Here is a 16,213-nt window from a genome sequence, read left to right on the forward strand (position 1 = left end):
AAAAGCTTTTACAGTCAGTTTTTATGTTCCGTGCAAGCTTACTCTCATACTCTATTTTCCCCTTCTTAATTAATCCCTTTGTCCTCCTTTGTTGAATCCTAAACTGCTCCCAATCCTCAGGTTTACTGCTTTTTCTGGCCAATTTATATGCCCTCTCCTTGGATCTTATGCTATCCCTAATTTCCCTTGTTAGCCACGGTTGAGTCACCATTTTTGTTTTATTTTTATGCCAAACTGGGATGAACAAATTCTGTAGTTCATCCATGCGGTCTTTGAATGTTTGCCAGTTGAGCTTAAAGTGTTTAATTCTTCTGCAGTGCATTTTCGGGTGGGGTGGGAGGCTCCAGTAACTGTTCGTTTGCTGTTAAAAATTGTGATATGACTCATCAACTAACATAAAAAGCTAAATAACAACAGAAAACGCTGGAAAAACTCAGCAGGCCAGGCAGCATCCGTGGAGAGAGAAACAGAATTAACGTTTCAGGTCAACGACCTTTCGTCAGAAAATGCTAGGCTGACACTCCAGTGCAGTGCTGAAGGAGTGCTGCACTGTCGGAGATGCCGTCTTTCGGATGAGACATTAACCGAGACCCCGTCTGCTCTCTCAGGCGGACATAAAATATCCCATGGCACTATTTCGAAGAAGAGCAGGGGAGTTCTCCCGGTGTCCTGGCCAATATTTATCCCTCAACCAACATCACTAAAACAGATTATCTGGTCATTATCACATTGCTGTTTGTGGGACCTTGCTGAGCACAAATTGACTGCCGCATTTCCCACATTACAACAGTGAATCCACTTCAAAAAGTACTTCATAGGCTGTAAAGCGCTTTGAGATGTCCGGTGGTCGTGAACGGCGCTATATAAATCTAAGTCTTTCTTTCTTTTAACATACATTAGGAACACCCCCCTCAAAAAAAAATTAATCACCAATTAGCAGCGATAAAAAAGCAGCAGTGGGGCAGAAAGCTCCCTCTTCCACAAATCAAATCTTCCTGTTATTGGACTCAGTGATCTTCAACATTGTTTTCCTCTTCTGTTTGGCTGGTGACTACAATTTCAATATTTTGACCCTGGTGACTACCAGGCATTTTCTATTGTTGCTTGATCACAGCACATACAAATCTGATTCTATTTCACATGGGAATTCCACAGATACGCTTCAGTTCTCTGAACAATCTCGTACAAATTTCTCCTAGTCGATGCTGTGGTCTGTAATTCACAGTTGATCTACAGCCCATAAAGAATTGGGCTTCAAAGATAAAGATGAATGAATCTTTTTTGGGTCCCATTAACAGGCATGCAATGATTGCAGTGTATGGAGTGGCACACGGGGCAAAGGCACAGGTCAGGGATAGCTGCCAAGCCATTGAATTGATTGAAGTAATGAAAATGGAAGCAAGATATAATGTGATCTTCGACACCTTGTGTTTTTGCAGAATATTACTGCAGTGACCTTGACAGGAACATGTTGAGATGATAGTAGCAGGTTGTGTGCTATTTTTAGCCTTGACTTGATACTGAGAACGTGAGGGGACTATATCCTCGGTACAATAAAAGTCAAATTGTGAAAACCTCAGGCAGGTATGCAATCAGACTTGCATGTGGTATAATTATGTTAATCTCAAATGTATAAAATTAGAGTTTAGGTTTTTTATGTGGAAATTTAATAACCTGAAGGACCTTGTGGGTAAATTCTAAACATACACCAGGGGCTATTGTCTCAGACTACCTTTAACATTAGACAATCTATGGCTCATTTCATGGGTGCTTCATGTTTAGATTGTTCTTAAACAACAAACACCTTAAATGATCTACTTGAAATTCTGTTGTGGAAGATGATTTTGTCACCTGAAAAAAATGCAATTGCATTGCCCTGTACCTATCATTTGTCACACTCGCTGTGTGACTCCTGACCTACTGTGCAAGAGACTCAGAGAGCTTTTCCTGTATTGTAAATGTTCCAACAAACTTCAGGGAGCTTTTTGTACGTTAATGCCAAATGTGTAATTTCAGTGAAGTACTAAGGTGGTCGAAATACCATTTGAAATGTTTGTTTTCAAATGTGTTTATTTAAACTTGGTTTTCTTCCAAAATAACAAGGTGTGTAGGCCTAGAAATTCAGTTGCGCTCGCCAGCCGTTAACGCCATAAGAGGGGTAGATTTCCAGCGCTAGGCACTTAGCGCCCGGGCGCAGGCCGATCTGCGCCTACGCCCAACTTCAGTTGACATTTAGCGCCGGCGCAAAGTGTTTGCGCCCGCTCAGCTGCGCGCGCAGCTTATGACGTCATTTCGTCGTGCAACGCCGTTTGTGCGCCCCAAACCGGAAATTCAGTGGCGCCCGCCCAATGTGGGCGTGGCGCTGTTAAGAACTGTGAAGTGGAACGCAGCAGAGGCCCTGCGGGCCTCGGGGAGCGCTAATTAAAGGGCACTTACACTGAACTATAAAGCCAGCCATTTTGCTGCAATGACTTTAGTGCTTTGGATTTCTGGACAGAGACCAAGGAACAGACCTTACTGATTTGGGACAACATAGGAGAGGTATTTTTGGCTTCTGGCCAGAGCTTTGAAATTTGACTCATTGTGATTTCACTGTTTGCAAGTTTATTATGGGGGCTGCATGGGGTTCCAACCCTCAGTTCCAGCATTATGTGCGAAGGGCTCGCAGACGCTGTGTGAGAGGGCCAGCCATGCCGAAACGCAGAGGGGCCATCAGGCGTCGGCAACGTAGGCCTTACCCACTCAGGGAATACCGGCAGCAGGTGTCCTATCTCACCATGACTGCCGCGCATTGTGTTAAGAGGCTGCGCTTCAGAAGGGAGGTGGTTGCAGAGATCTGCCAGCTGCTTCACAGAGATCTGCGTCCACAGCTGATGTGCAGGACGTCTCTGTCGGTGGAAGTGAAGGTCACGGTGGCTCTGAACTTTTATGCAAGCGGCTCCTTCCAAGCCGCTGCTGGGGACATAGCGAACATCTCCCAGTTCGCCGTGCATCGCTGCATCCGACAGGTCACCGATGCCCTTTTCGCAAGGAGACACCAATTCATCTCCTTCCCCATGACCCTAGAGAGGCAGGAGCAGCGTGCAGTCGGATTTGCCAGGATCGCCGACTTCCCCATGGTGCAGGGCGCCATTGACTGCACGCATGTGGCTATGCGGGCACCTATCGACAATGCCGAGGATTACCGCAACCGGAAGGGCTACCATTCCCTCAATGTACAGCTGGTGTGTGACCACAGGCAGCGCATCCTAGCTGTCAATACCCGCTTTCCAGGAAGCAGCCACGATGCATTTATCCTGCGCCAGACTACTGTGGCTGACATGTTCGAGGCACAGCCTCCACCAAGGGGATGGCTTATTGGGGACAAGGGCTACCCTTTGTGTACATGGCTCATGACCCCGCTCCGCGCGCCCAGGACCCCTGCGGAGGAGGCATACAACGAAAGCCATCAAGCCACAAGGAACATCATAGAGCAAACGATTGGCGTCCTCAAGCAACGGTTCCGCTGCCTGGATCGTTCCGGCGGATCTCTACAGTATTCGCCGGATAGAGTCTCCCAGTTCGTCGTCGTTTGCTGCATGCTGCACAACCTGGCTATCCGCAGGACTCAGGCACTGCCACCTCACGTTGGACCACCACCTCAGGAGGACGAGCAGGAGGACCATGAGGAGGAGGAGGAGGAGGAGGAGTACAGCCCAGGAGGGAGCCACAAGGTCCAAGGGCCGTCCGCCGGCGGCTTATTGAACGACACTTCTAGGCCCCCTGTCATGAAATGGCTTGTGGCAATGAACGCACCTGAATGCAGCCCCTCCGCAAGCCCTCAGCCGGTTAACGCAACAACCACTTGAAACACGACACCTGGACAAGCTGAATAAATAAAAAGCTTTATTTAACAAACTCAGGGCCCTTCCCACATGAAACAGAAAAACAGACAAGACCCCCAAAAGACAGTCAAAAACATATCTCACTCCCACAACCTGGGGAGGAATAACAAAAATCGTCCATCCAATTGGCCTTCATCTTCGGCCTTACCAAAATAAGCCCCCCGCCTCCAGAACACAAACACCCCCATATAAAAAAAACAGTTGGCAACACACTCTACTTGGTGTGCCGAGAGGGCGAGACCTTGTGCAGGCTTCTCCGGCCCCTGCCCGACCTGTTGCTCCGCCTCAACCTGGGCCCTGTGGGTGTTGCAAGGCTGGGGGAAGACTCCTGAGGGGCACAATGCGTGACGGCAGATGCCCTTGGGGGTCAGCCTAGACGAGGTCCGGCCCTGGAGGGGCCGGCTGCTGACTGCTGCAGCTGTGGCTGGCCAGCATCAGTCTCTCCAGCAGCTCGTCGCACTTTGGCTGGGGGAGTGGCAGTGGCGGCTGCAGCAATGGGGGCAAGCTGGCTGATGCCAGGCGCTCGCTGGTCGCCAGAGACACTGGCACTCGGCCGGGCTGGCACTGCAGCAAGCGCAGCAATCTGGTGACGGCCAGACCGCTGTGCTGCAGCAGGGCGGCGGGTGCCCTGGCGATGCTTCCGTGACACAGCGAGTGTGGCAGAAGTGAGTGCGCGAACTGCCCTGGTCTGTGCCCGCATCAGATCAGCCAGTGTCTGGACGGCACCACTCATGAACTCGCGACTCGCGTCCTGTGCTGCCGCGAGTTGGTCGACACCCCTGGCCTGTGCTGCCGCGAGTTGCTCGACACCCCTGGCCTGTGAGTCCCCGAAATTGGCCACACTATGAGCCAGGGACTCAATGGCCTGAGGCAACTGTCCCACAACCCCCATGAACTCGTTGTGGCGCCGCTCCGAGGCCGCGGACATTTCATCAAGGAGGCGCACCTCCTGGGCGAGGACCGTCTCCGGACTGGAGGGCGGACTCTCCCTCTGGGGAGAAGGCCGCCGAGCTGCCCGACCCTTCCCGCGTGCCTGGACGCCACTGGGCCCAGCAACTGCCCTCCCCTGCAACACTTCCCCCCTCTGGGGAGAAGGCAGCCGTGCTGCCCGACCCTTCCCGCGTGCCTGGACGCCACTGGGCCCAGGAACTGCCCTCCCCTGCAACACTTCCCCCCCCCCCCTCTGGGGAGAAGGCAGCCGTGCTGCCCGACCCTTCCCGCGTGCCTGGACGCCACTGGGCCCAGGAGCTACACCCCCCTGCAACACTTCCCCCTGGCTCTCCTCCAGGCAAGACGTGTCCCCTCCATTGCCATCCCCTGGCGCGGATGAGGGTTCCCCCGATGTGCCGCCTTCCTCTTGGTCCTCGTCGTCCTCCTCTTCCGAGGGACTGGCACTCTCAGCTTCAGGGACCTCCTCCTCACCAGCTGAAAGCAGGAAGGCACAAGAGTAGCTTTAGAGTGAGGACAGGGCGTCAGCGAGGGAAGGGCGTCAGCGATGGAGGCATGGGTGGTGCCATTATGCGCATTGGTGGGACAGTGGCAAAGGATGTAGATCTGAAGCGCAAGGGGAACCAGAGAGGTCCAAACGGTCATGTCCTTACCAATGGGTCCCAGCACAGGGTCGGCATCTCCAATAGCAACGGGGCCAGTCACCCGGCCACGCATGAGTCGAGCCACGCTCTCTTCCAGCTGACTGAGCTCCTGGAACTGGGCACGGCCTCCCCCGGTGACAGTCTGGCTCTTCAAATTCCGCGCCAGCTTGGCCTGCAAGAGAAAGGACGGCCTCTAAGTACAGTGTGGTGCCCTGTTGTTGTGTGCACTGCCTCCCATGGTCGAATAGCTTGGCCAGTGTGTTAAGTGCAGAGAGTGCTATTGATGATCATGCCAGTGCCATAGCTGTGGGAGGAGGGCTGGCCATTAGGCCTTTGAGGTCCCTTTGCCCATAATGTGAGGTGCACATGCAAGGATGAGGAGGACACTGGAAAGGGTACTCACCCTGACCAACCGACTGAGGTCGTTGTACTTCTTGCGACATTGGTCACCAGTCCTGGGGACATCGCTGTTGGCTGACACCCTCTGGGCGATTTCCCTCCAGGCTCTCCTGTACTGCCTCCTGGGAGCCTTCTTGCCACTGTCCGGGCACAAGATCTCTCTGTTCTTTTCCAACCCCCTAAGCAGCACCCTCAAAGCATGCTCTGAGAAGCGCTGCGCTCGTTCACGGGCCTTCTGCATGGCTTCAGGCGCTATTTGGGTCCACCAGCAGTGTTCAGGCCTAGCTGCAGGGCTCCACTATCCAGGGCGTGGCTGCAGACAAAGTCGACCCTTCCCCCTTTAAGAGCTGGCCGGCGTCAGGGTGTCTGCTGTCAATCAAAACATGACCGCACCTGCGCTGCGCCCGGCCTCGGCGTTATCAGTCCGCACCGCCGGCTTAGCGCCTAAAGATAGGAGTGCAACGCCAGTTTCAGCGCTCGCCCAAACTCCTTGGCCAAAGCTACTGAATTTCGGCGAAGTGGCCTCCACTTTCCGGCGGGCGCTAACTTTAGCGCCCACCCGACTTTACCGCCCCAAAAGTGGCTATACTGAATTTCTAGGCCGTAGTGTTTCAATTTCTAAAGCATGTTCTTAGCATTTTAATTACTGGATGTAGTTGCTGAATTCCATGGGGTGAACTGGAAGTGCAATTGGATCAGCCTAGAGATACCAACACTTCAAATTCGTGTCTTTAAATGCATAAGGAAAAAAGTATTACAACACATATTTGTATTTGTTTATAATCACACATCACGTGCATCTTTGGTAGCAGAATTAGCACTTTCACAAAAGGGCTTTTCCAGGTTAAATCCCTATTTGCACTTATGAATTCAATCAAATTGAAAAGTAAAAGAATTTAATTGGTTTTACTTTTTTTTACACTGAAAATAATTTAAGACAATCGGGAAATTATGACCAGGGATAATTTTACAACTTCACACTCTTGGTAGGGACACAGTGTCTCCCACTGTGAGCATGAAGTTACATTACCTCACCACCGCTTCTCTCGACCCCTCCACGGTCTCTAAATTGTCAGGCTGCTTGTCCGACATCCAGTTCTGGATGAGAAGAAATTTTCTCCAATTAAATATTGGGAAGACCGAAGCCATTGTTTTCGGTCCCCGCCTCAAACTCTGTTCCCTAGCCACTGACTCCATCCCTCTCCCTAACATCTGTCTGAGGCTGAACCACACTGTTTGCAAACTTTGCGTCATATTTGACCCTGAAATGAGCTTCCGACCACATATCCACAGCATAACTAAGACCGCCTACTTTCACCTCCGTAACATCACCCGTCTCTGCCCCTGCCTCAGCTCATCCGCTGCTGAAACCCTCATCCATGCCTTTGTTACCTCTAGACTTGACTATTCCAATGCACTCCTGGCCGGCCTCCCACATTCCACCCTACGTAAACTTGAGGTCATCCAAAACTCGTCAGCCCGTGTCCTAACTCGCACCAAGTCCCATTCACCCATCACCCCTGTGCTCGCTGACCTACATTGGCTCCCGGTTAAGCAGCGCCTCAATTTCAAAATTCTCATCCTTGTTTTCAAATCCCTCCATGGCCTCGCCCCTCCAAATCTCTGTAATCTCCTTCAGCCCCACAACCCCCTGAGATATTTGCACTCCTCTAATTCTGCCCTCTTGAGTATCCCCGATTATAATCGCTCAACCATTGGTGGCCGTGCCTTCTGTTACCTAGGCCCTAAGCTCTGGAATTCCCTGCCTAAACCTCTCCGCCTCCCTACCTCTCTTTTCTCCTTTAAGATGCTCCTTAACATAGAAACATAGAAGATAGGAGCAGGAGTAGGCCATTCGGCCCCTCGAGTCTGCTCCGCCATTTAATGAGATCGTGGCTGATCATCCAAATTCAGTACCCGGTCCCTGCTTTCTCCCCATATCCCTTGATCCCTTTAGCCTTAAGAAATATATCTAACTCCTTCTTTAATATATTTAATGAATTGGCCTCAACCGCCTTTTGTGGTAGAGAATTCCACAGGTTCACCACTCTCTGGGTGAAGAAATTCCTCCTTATCTCTGCCCTAAATGGCTTACCCCTTATCCTTAGACTGTGACCCCTGGTTCTGGACGCCCCCGCCATCGGAAACATCCTTCCTGCATCTAGTCTGTCTAGTCCTCTTAGAATTTTATAAATTTCAATGAGATCCCCTCTCATTCTTCTAAACTCTAGTGAATACAAGGCCAATCGACCCAATCTCTCTTCATACGTCATTCCTGCCATCCCAGGTATCAGTCTGGTGAATCTTCGCTGCACCCCCTCCATGGCAAGAACATCCTTCCAAAGATAAGGCGACCAAAACTGCACACAATACTCAAGGTGCGGTCTCACCAAGGCCCTGTACAACTGCAGCAAGACATCCTTGCTCCTGTACTCGAATCCTCCCGCTATGAAGGCCAACATACCATTTGCCTTCTTAAGCACTTGCTGCACCTGCATGCTTACCTTCAGCAACTGGTGCACAGGGACACCCAGGTCTCGTTGCACTTCCCTTTCTCCCAATCTATTGCCATTCAGATAATAATCTGCCTTCCTGTTTTTCCCACCAAAGTGAATAACCTCACATTTATCCACATTATACCGCGTCTGCCATGCATCTGCCCAATCACCCAACCTGTCCAAATCATACTGGAGTTTCTCTGCATCCTCCTCACAGCACACACGTTCACCCAGCTTTGTGTCGTCTGCAAACTTGGAGATATTACATCTAGTTCCCCCATCTAGATCATTAATATATATTGTGACTAGCTGGAGTCCTACCACCGATCCCTGCGGTACCCCACTAGTCGCAGCCTGCCACTCGGAAAAAGACCCGTTTATTCCAACTCTTTGCGTCCTGTCTGCCAACCAGTTCTCTATCCAAGTTAGTACCTTACCCCCAATCCCATGTACTTTAACTTTACACGCTAATCTCTTATGCGGGACCTTATCGAAAGCCTTCTGAAAGTCCAAATACACCACATCCACTGGTTCTCCCTTATCTATTCTACCAGTTACATCCTCAAAAAATCCCAGTACATTAATCAAGCACGATTTACCTTTTGTAAATCCATGTTGACTTTGTCCGATCCTGTCACTGTTTTCCAAGTGCTCTGCTATTACATCTTTTATAATGGACTCTAGCATTTTCGCCACTACCGATGTCAGGCTTACCGGTCTATAATTCCCCGTTTTCTCTCTACCACATTTTTTAAATAGTGGGGTTACATTAGCCACCCTCCAATCTATGGGAACTGTGCCAGAGTCTATAGAATTTTGGAAGATGACCAGCAATGCATCTACTATTTCTAGGGCCACTTCCTTAAGTACCCTAGGATGTAGATTATCAGGCCCTGGGGATTTATCGGCCTTCAATCCCATCAATTTCCCTAACACCATTCCCCTACAAATACTGATTTCATTCAGTTCCTTCCTTTCATTAGACCCTATGTTCCCTGACATCTCTGGGAGTTTATTTGTGCCCTCCTTTGTGAAGACAGAACCAAAGTATGTATTTAATTGGTCAGCCATTTCTTTGTTCCCCATTATAAATTCCCCTGATTCTGACTGCAAGGGACCTACACTTGACTTCACCAATCTTTTTCTCTTCACGTATCTGTAGAAGCTTTTACAGTCAGCTTTTATGTTCCCTGCAAGCGTACTCTCATACTCTATTTTCCCCCTCTTAATTAATCCCTTTGTCCTCCTTTGCTGAATCCTAAACTGCTCCCAATCCTCAGGTTTGCTGCTTTTTTTGGCCAATTTATATGTCCTCTCCTTGGATCTTATGCTATCCCTAATTTCCCTTGTTAGCCACGGTTGCGCCACCTTTTTTGTTTTATTTTTATGCCAGACAGGGTTTCCTGGACCAATATGTCGAGGAACCAACCAGAGATCAGGCCATCTTAGACTGGGTATTATGTAACGAGAAAGGAAAATTAGCAATCTTGTTGTACGAGGCCCCTTGGGTCGGAGCGATCATAATATGATCGAATTCTTCATTAAGATGGAGAATGAAGTAGTTGACTCAGAGACAAGGGTCCTCAATTTAAATAAAGGAAACTGCGATGGTCTGAGGAGCGAGTTGGGTAGGATTGAGTGGGGAATGGCGCTCAAAGGGTTGACGGTGGATAGGCAATGGCAAACATTCAAAGACCGAATGGATAAGCTGCAGAATTTGTTCATCCCAGTTTGGCATAAAAATAAAACAAAAAATGTGACTCAACCGTGGCTAACAAGGGAAATTAGGGATAGCATAAGATCCAAGGAGAGGACATATAAATTGGCTAGAAAAAGCAATAATCCTGAGGATTGGGAGCAGTTTAGGAGTCAACAAAGGAGGACAAAGGGATTAATTAAGAAAGGGAAAATAGAATATGAGAGTAAGCTAGCAGGGAACATAAAAACTGACTGTAAAAGCTTTTATAGATATGTGAAGAGAAAAAGATTGGTGAAGTCAAGCGTAGGTCCCTTACAGTCAGAATCAGGGGAATTTATCATGGGAAACAAGGAAATGGCAGACCAACTAAATACATACTTTGCTTCTGTCTTCACAAAGGAGGACACAAATAACCTCCCAGAGATGCCGGGGAACATAGGGTCTGATGAAAGAGAGGAACTGAAAGAAATCAGTATTTGTAGGAAAATGGTGTTAGGAAAATTGATGGGACTAAAGGCCGATAAATCCCCAGGGCCTGATGGTCTACATCCCAGGTTACTTAAGGAAGTGGCCCTAGAGATAGTAGATGCATTACTGGTCATCTTCCAGAACTTGATAGATTCTGGAACGGTACCCATGGATTGGAGGGTAGCTAATGTTACCCCACTATTCAAAAAAGGTGGTAGAGAAAAAGCGGGGATTTATAGACCGGTAAGCCTGATATCGGTAGTGGGGAAAATGCTAGAGTCTATTATAAAAGATGTAATAGCAGAGCACTTGGAAAGCAGTGACAGGATCGGACAAAGTCAACATGGATTTACAAAAGGTAAATCATGCTTGACTAATCTGCTGGAATTTTTTTGAGGATGTAACTGGTAAAATAGATAAGGGAGAACCAGTGGATGTGGTGTATTTGGACTTTCAGAAGGCTTTCGATAAGGTCCCACATAAGAGATTAGCGTGCAAAATTAAGGCACATGGGATTGGGGGCAAGGTATTGACTCGGATAGAGAACTGGTTGGCGGACAGAAAGCAAAGAGTTGGAATAAACGGGTCGTTTTCCGAGTGGCAGGCAGTGACTAGTGGGGTACCGCAAGGATCGGTCCTAGGACCCCAGCTGTTCACAATATATATTAATGATCTGAACGAAGGAATTGGATGTAATATCTCCAAATTTGCAGACGACACAAAGCTGGGCGGGAGGATAAGCTGCGAGGAGGATGTCGGGAAACTCCAGTACGATTTGGACAGGTTGGGTGATTGGGCAGAAACATGGCAAATGCACTATAATGTGGATAAATGTGAGGTTATCCACTTTGGTGGCAAAAACAGGAAGGCAGATTATTATTTGAATGGCAATAGATTGGGAGAAGGGGAAGTGCAAAGAGACCTGGGTGTCCTTGTGCACCAGTCGCTGAAGGTAAGCATGCAGGTGCAGCAGGCGGTTAAGAAGGCAAATGGTATGTTGGCCTTCGTAGCAAGAGGGTTCGAGTACAAGAACAAGGATGTCTTGCTACAGTTGTACAGGGCCTTGGTGAGACCGCACCTTGAGTATTGTGTGCAGTTTTGGTCACCTTACCTGAGGAAGGACGTTCTTGCCATGGAGGGAGTGCAGCGAAGATTCACCAGGCTGACACCTGGGATGGCAGGAATGACGTATGAGGAGAGATTGTGTCGATTGGCTTATACTCACTGGAGTTTAGAAGATTGAGAGGGGATCTCATCGAAACCTATAAAATTCTGTCAGGTCTGGACAGACTAGATGCAGGAAGGATGTTTCTGATGGCCAGGGAGTCCAGAACCAGGGGTCATAGTCTAAGGAGAAGGGGTAAGCCATTTAGGACTGAAATGAGGAGGAATTTCTTCACCCAGAGAGTGGTGAACCTGTGGAATTCTCTGCCACAGAGGGTGGTGGAGGCTAGTTCATTAAATATATTCAAGAAAGAGTTGGATATATTTCTTGAGGCTAAAGGGATCAAGGGATATGGGGAAAAGGCAGGGACAAGGTACTGAATTTGGATGATCAGCCATGATCACATTGAATGGCGGAGCAGGCTCGAAGGGCCGAATGGCCTACTCCTGCTCCTAACTTCTATGTTTCTATGAACAAATTCTGTAGTTCATCCACAGCTCAGAAACAGTTTTAAAAAAGAATACAAAAAAAAGCTACCTTAGCATTGCAGTGGAATATTGTTCTGCAGCACAGGGCTCGAGTTCAACTCGATCTTTAAATGTTTGCCATTGCCTATCCACCGTCAACCCATTAAGTAACGTTCCCCAATCCATCCTAGCCAACTCGCACCTCATACCATCGTAGTTTCCTTTATTTAAATTCAGGACCCTAGTCTCTGAGTCAACTACTTCACTCTCCATCTTAATGAAGAATTCGATCATATTATGATCGCTCCGCCCCAAGGGGCCTCGCACACAAGATTGCTAATTAATTCTTTCTCATTACATAATACCCAGTCTAAGATGGCCTGATCTCTAGTTGGTTCCTCGACATGTTGGTCCAGGAAGCCATCCCGTATACACTCTAGGAATTCCTCCTCCACAGTATTGTTACTAATTTGGTTAGCCCAATCTATATGTAGATTAAAGTCACCCATGATAACTGCTTTGCCCTTATTGCACGCATCTCTAATTGCCTGTTTAATGTCATCCCCAACCTCAGCATTACTGTTTGGGGGTCTGTATACAACTCCCACTAACGTTTTCTGCCCCTTGGTATTTCTCAGCTCTACCCATACAGATTCCACATCATCAGAGCTGATATCCTTCCTTACTATTGTGTTAATCTCCTCTTTAACCAGCAATGCTACCCCACCTCCTTTTCCTTTTTGCCTGTCCTTCCTGAATATTGAATACCTCTGGATGTTGAATTCCCAGCCTTGGTCACCCTGGAGCTATGTCTCCGTAATCCCGATTATATTACATCCATTTACATCTATTTGCGCAGCTAATTTATCCACCTTATTATGAATGCTCCTCGCAAAGCCTTCAGGTTTATTTTGTTAACACTCTTAGTCCTTTTAGAATTATTATTTACTGTGGCCCTGTTTGATTTAAATACTTGATTTCTCTGCCTTCCACTTTTGCTTATCTCCTTCCTGTCTTTTGCTTCTATCCTTGCTTCCCTTTCCTCTGTCTCCCTGCACAGGTTTCCAACCCCCTGCCATTTTAATTTAAACCCTCCCCAACAGTACTAGCAAACACTCCCCCTAGGACATCAGTCCCGGTCCTGCCCAGGTGCATACCATCCAGTTTGTACTGGTCCCACCTCCCCCAGAACCGGTTCCAATGTCCCAGGAATTTGAATCCCTCCCCCTTGCACCATTCCTCTAGCCACGTATTCATCTGAAATATCCTTCTATTTCTACTCTGACTAGCACATGGCACTGGTAGCAATCCTGAGATTACTACCTTTGAGGTCTTATTTTTTAATTTACTTCCTAACTCCCCATATTCAGCTTTTAGGACCTCACCCCGTTTTTTACCTATATCGTTGATACCTATATGTACCACGACAGCTGGCTGTTCACCCTCCCCCTCCAGAATGCCCTGCAGCCGCTCCGAGACATCCTTGACCCTTGCACCAGGGAGGCAACATACCATCCTGGAGTCTCGTTTGCTGCCGCAGAAACGCCTATCTATTCCCCTTACAATAGAATCCCCTATCACTATAGCTCTCCCGCTCTTTTTCCTCCCGTCCTGTGCAGCAGACCCACCCATGGTGCCAGGAAGTTGGCTACTACTGCCTTCCCCCGATAAGCCATCTCCCCCAACAATATCCAAAGTGGTATACCTGTTTGAGAGAGGGATGGCCACAGGGGACCACTACAGTACCTGCCTGCACCTACTACTGTGCCTGGCAGTCACCCATTCCCTTCCTGCCTGTGCAGCCTTTACCTGTGGTGTGACCAACTCCTTAAAGGTGCTATCCATGATGTCCTCAGCATCGCAAATGCTCCAGTATGTTTCCTTTCGCAGCTCCAGCGCCACAATGCGATCTGCCAGTAGCTGCAGCTGAATACACTTCCCGCACACATGGTCGTCAGGGACACAGGAACTGTCCCTGATTTCCCACAGAGTGCAGGAGGAGCATGCCACGGGGCCGAGCTGTGCTGCCATGACTTACCCTTTAATTAATTCAAATTAAATTAACTCTAATCAATACCACTAATTACTATTAAATGATATACTCAAGGGCCCTTGTTTACTAGCACTCCCCGCTACACAACAGAGACCCTAGAAACTATAAACCACAAAAATGAAGTTTGGAAAAAAGCAAGAAAGAGAGAAATACTCACCAACCAATCACTTACCTGCTTTCTGGTGACGTCACACTTCGATTACTTTTTACTTCTCTCTCTCCCCACTCCTTAAATCCTCGGTCTCTGTGCTCAGTCTCCACCCAGGGCCGCTCTCGCTGCTGCCGCCGGTGAGTCTGGGCTGCTCTCTCCCTCTCTGTCCCCGCTCCTTAAATCCTCGGTCTCCGCGCTCAGTCTCCACCCAGGGCCGCTCTCGCTGCTGCCTCCGGTGAGTCTGGGCCGCTCTCTCTCTCCCCGCTCCTTAAATCCTCAGTCTCTGCGCTCAGTCTCCACCCAGGGCCGCTCTCGCTGCTGCCGCCGGTGAGTCTGGGCCGCTCTCTCTCTCCCCACTCCTTAAATCCTCGGTCTCTGTGCTCAGTCTCCACCCAGGGCCGCTCTCACTGCTGTCGCCGGTGAGACCTACCTTTTTGACCAAGCTTTTGGTCACCTGCCCTAATTTTCTCCTTATGTGGCTCAGTGTCACATTATTTGTCTTATAATACTCCTGTGCAGCGCCTTGGGACGTTTTACTCTGTTAAAGGCGCTATATAAATCCAAGTTGTTGTTGTTGCAGTGTCCAAATTGTACTCTGAAACTGCAGTATCAAACTTTCAGGAAAATGTTAGCTCATAAAATGCATTTTATTGCCCCAGTTTGTCCCCTTCGCTCTGCTCCTTTTTTGAAAATATTCAATCTTCAAAGTTTACATTTATGTGTGCAGGTCAGGAAAAGGCCATTGGACCTATAGATGCTCGCTGATCATTTGGCTGATTTAGTTGCCTTATACAAACCCTCCCTCTCCCCAACTCCAGGGAGAGGCAACAAAACTAGAGGCTTGTAGCCAATTCCAGAGTCCTGTGTCAAAAATTCCTCCAGACTCCTCATGGTCGATCAGGGTGTCCCAGAAGGCTCCAAAGCCATTTTTCCCCAAAATTAGTTACTACTGCACTGTCGGAGGTGCCGTCTTTCTCCCCCGGTGTCCTGGGGCCAATATTTATCCCTCAATCAATATCACTAAAACAGATTATCTGGTCATTATCATATTGCTGTTTGAGGGAGCTTGCTGTGCGCATATTGGCTGCCACGTTTCCTACAATACAACAGTGGCTACACTTCAAAATGTACTTCATTGGCTGTAAAGCGCTTTGTGACATCCGGTGGTCGTGAAAGGCACTATAGAAACGCAAGTCTTTCTTCCATATGCTGTGATCACCTCTTTCCCGAAATTCATCTACAACGTCCTTAAGGGGCTTTAAAGAATCAGTCCTCACAACCTTCTCTGTAATCCTGTTCCATAGGTCAATCACACTCTTGGGGAAAAAGTAACATTTCTGGATATCCAACCTCTTTTGAAAGGATGCAGAGGAGAGCCATTAGACTAATTCCCAGTACAAAGCATCTTGGTTATCAAGATAGACTTACAGAGTTGGGACTCTACACTTTTGAGAAGCGTAAATTTAGAGGTGATCTGATTGAGGTTTCTAAGATGATGAAGGGAATAGATTGTGTTCCAGTTGACAGTTTGTTCCAATTAAATAGGTTAGGGAGGACCAGGGGTCACAATTTTAAGTTGTACAAGGCCAGATCGAGGTTAGACTTCAGGAGGTGGTTCTTTTCCCAGAGAATAGTGGAGCTCTGGAACAGGCTGCCGGCTCGTGCGGTGGATGGTGATTCACTGAATTCCTTCAACCGAGAGCTGGCCCTGTTTCTGACTGGGGCGGAGATCACCTCTTACAAAGGTATGTACTACTGGGTATTCAGGGCCAGAGTGATCGCCTGGACTAGTTTCCATCGCCTAGAGAGAGGAATTTCCCAGATTTTTTTGCCTGGG

Source organism: Somniosus microcephalus, chromosome 14 (genome assembly GCF_052327205.1).
Source record: "Somniosus microcephalus isolate GS21.2 chromosome 14, FLI_Smic_1.0, whole genome shotgun sequence".
NCBI lineage: Eukaryota > Metazoa > Chordata > Chondrichthyes > Squaliformes > Somniosidae > Somniosus > Somniosus microcephalus.